Raw genomic sequence first — 3862 nt, 5'->3', positions numbered from 1 at the left:
GGGGCTGGCAGCCCCGCGGGCGGTGCGGGCAAGCGGGCGAGAGAGGCTGCGGGCCCGGCGTCCCGGCCAGCACCGGCCGCGTCCGTCCGCGCCGCCCCGTCAGGAAGCGACGCCGCGGCCCCACGGCGCCGCCATGTTGGAGCGCGTCACGTGACCACGTGACTGGCGGGGCCTCTACGGCCGCCGAGCGTCCGTCGACCCCGTGACCCCGGCGGGGCGGGGCCTGAGGCTGGGGGCGGGGCCCGTGGGTGAGGAGGGGAGGGGCGAGGGTGGAGGAAGTAGGAAAAACGGTGGGGGAAGCGAATGGGAGTGGGTGAAAGGGGCTGAGAGGGACAAAGGAGAAATGTGAAGAGGACAGGTAGGGGGTCGACTGGAGGCGAAGGGGTGAGGGAGAGAGAAGGTAGGAAGAGGAGAGTTTAGGAGAAGAGCAGAGAAGAGGGGAAAGAAGACGGGGATTCATGGACACTCTCAAAACGCAGGATTCCTCCATGCCTGTTGGCAAGACACACACCTTTTACCCAACCTTTCCATCGCTGCAGTGCAGCACGCGCCTGGCCGTCCAGTTCGGTGAACTGTGTGTCTAGTGCCACCTCCGTGCACCTCCCTTTGGAGTGTGTCTGTCCATGTTCATCAATCTGTGGTTCTTCACAGTGCTGTGCATGGGCCAGGGGTGTTTGGGGGCGTCTGACAGAGGAAGAAACAGAGATTACCAGGGTCACAAAGCCTACAAGTGAGTGTAAGAAGACAAATTCTGGACCCCGGAGCCCCTTGCAGTCTATCTACTCCCAATGATATCATAACACCCCTGGGGATGTCCCCCAGAGCCCCTCCTCTCATACCACGTGTATGCTGCAAGGCAGCTGGGGTGCATTTGCGCTCATGCAAGGAGTGTGTCTTTCTCGGAAGGACATGGCATGCACAAAAGCTCCAAACATCTCAGGAGGTCCTCCCTGACAGCCTCGTGGACAGGAGCCCCTTCTCTCCCTATTTGATGTTTTTCACAACACTTCCTGGCCTTTTGCACTTGTTGACTTGTGTGTTGTCAGACTAGGGTGTAGGTGTAGGTCACAAAGGGACAGAGTTCTCCCCAGGGTCTGGTCCAGAGCCAGGTAGAATGTTTCATGGCCATAAATTTCATTACTGTAATGCAACTTTGCTGCTCCTCTCGAGGGAGGTGATGTTTGTTTCTCCACCCTCTTGATTTGCCTCTTGACTAACAGAATGTGGTGAGCCTGTCCTGTGCATCGAGAGGCCTCAGGTGCTCAGGAGCAACCTGAAGAAAGAGCACATGGAAAGAGAGGCCGGTTATCCCAGAACTCCCAGCTGAGCCCAGCCCCCAGCCAACTCACTAGCTGAATACAGCAGCTTGCGTAACCTCTTGTGAAACAAGCAGAACTGCCCAGCCAACCCACAGAAGAGTGGGAAGCAACACATTATTGTTATGTTACACCACTATATTTGGGAGTTGCTTGTTACACAGCAATCATCATTGAGACACCTCTCAATCCTTATGTGTTGAATGAATAAGTGAACTAATGGATGCGTGAAACTCAAAAAATGCAGTATATGGGGCACCTGGGTGGCTCAGTCAGCTAAGTGTTTGACTTCAGCTCAGGTCATGATCTCACAGTTTGTGGGTTCGAGCCCCCCGTTGGGCTCTGTGCTGACAGCTCAGAGCCTGGAGCCTGCTTTGGATTCTGTGTCTCCCTCTCTCTCTCTGCTCCTCCCCAACTCATTCTCTGTCATTCTCGGTCTTTCAAAAATAAATAAACGTTAAAAAAAATTGTAATACAATATAATCCAAGGAGTAACAGGTGTTTTGAGCCCCCCCCCCCAACAAGTCAGGCCAAGTCATTTTCCTGCTATAAAACCTACAATGACTCCCAATTGCCTTAGAATTGCCTCTAAGTATCTCACTGTGGCTGATTCTCTGCCCTCACTTCTCTCTTTCCTTCTTCCCCCTTGGGACTCTCCAGCCATTCTGGATTCTTTTTTGTTCCCATCAAGGGCTTGGCTTATGCACCTCTGTTCCTTCCAATTAGTAATTCTCACTGAGGCCAATACCAACCCTGGGGACATTCTGAAGTTTTATTGTCATGATAGGGGAGCAGGACTTCTTGGAAACATCCTACAGACAGTGGGACAATCCTACAGAGTCCCACATGGCCGGAGTAGACATTCTTGGAGGTGAAAAACCTGTTAATAGTCATCTGAACCTAGGATGTACATCTGCTTAACATATACACACAAGCATTTTTCATAGTCTTAATATATATTGAATTTTCCAGGAATGTAACTATTATAGTAATTCCAGAGAAACCTGTATTCTGTCTGGAACTTTACCAAACTTTGTTCTCTATTTCAAAACCACATTGCTACCATTTACACTAGCCCTGGAATTTGAGTTGCCACAACAGCACCCCTGATCAATCGGCAGTTGTCCCGATCCCGGAGATTCTACTTTTAGGTTCCAGCATGTGACTGCTTTATTATATCTCTTTGTGTAATTGTGCCTGGGCACGTATATATTGAAATAAAATTTGTGGGTTGTACATCGCTTTCCTTTTGTCTTTGTTTTTTGTTGCCTTAAAAAAATTATGTATAGGGGTGTCTGGGTGGCTCAGTTGGGTAAGTGTCCAACTTCGGCTCAGGTCACGATCTCACAGTTCATGGGTTCGAACCCTGCGTTGGGCTCTGTGCTGTCAGCTAGCTCAGAGCCTGGAGCCTGTCTCCTCCTCTCTCTGACCCTCCCCTGCTCATGCTATCTCTTTCTCTCTCAAAAATAAATAAAACATTAAAAAAAATTTTAAAAATAAGGGGAGAGTGGTATCTGTTGGGGTTGGAAAACACATCTGGCAGACACCTTTCCATCAATCCACTCTCAGCTCAAGGTCACCCACAAGGCAGGTTTTCACCAACTTTCCCATCATATCACACCCACCTTCACCACTGGATTCCACATCATCTTGATTTATTTATTACACTAAACTTAATTTGAAGTGGAGGTGTTTATTTATCTGTATATCAGTAATCTATTGCTGCATAATAAATTACATGAATGCTCAGTGGCTTGACATCAAGCATTTATTATGTCATAGTTTCTGTGGACTTTGAGAGCAGCTTGGGTTCTGGCTCAGGGGCTCCCATGACACTGTAGTGAAGCTGCCACCTGGGGCCGCAGTCATCTGAAGGCTTGACTGGGGCTGGAGGAGTTGCTTCCAAGGTGGTTCACTCTCATGGCTGTTGGCTACAGGCCTCGGTGATTCACCTCGCCATGGAGCTGCCTGACTGAGCCTGTGACGTGGCCCCTTGCTTTCCCTAGAGAGTGATCCACGAGAAAAAAAGAGAGAACCACCATAGAAAGGGGCAGTAATTTTTGTGACCTCCACCTCGAGGTGACTTGCCAATGAGACTGATGGGGGTGCTGTTTCAGAGACTCGACTGTGGCTGACATAAATGGTAGAGCTCTGGTCCTGCAAGGGTGAATGACATTTGGTAAAGTTCCAGACAAAACACAGCTTTCCCTTGATTTGCAAAAAGTTGCTTTTGAAGCGAATGACTAAGTCCAGCCCAGACTCGAGGAGAAAAATTAGGCTCCACCTTTTTAAAGGAAAAGTCTGTTTTCACATGAGTTTGTTTGCTTATCGTCTCCTCTTCCCCAGGTAGAATGTGCATCCATGAAGGTAGAGACCGTCTGTCTTGTTGTTATCTCTATGCCCAGAGCATGGAGGACGTGCTCGGTAGCTATTTATGGAATGAATGAATGAACGAATGTATGAATGAATGAATGGAGGTGTCTGGATTGGGATCCACAGGATTTAATAATTTTATCTGCAAGTTATTTGGGGGCAACTTCTGTGTT

This window comes from Suricata suricatta, chromosome 12 (genome assembly GCF_006229205.1).
Source record: "Suricata suricatta isolate VVHF042 chromosome 12, meerkat_22Aug2017_6uvM2_HiC, whole genome shotgun sequence".
Taxonomy (NCBI): Eukaryota; Metazoa; Chordata; class Mammalia; order Carnivora; family Herpestidae; genus Suricata; species Suricata suricatta.
Note: the sequence above shows the minus strand (reverse complement) of the source record.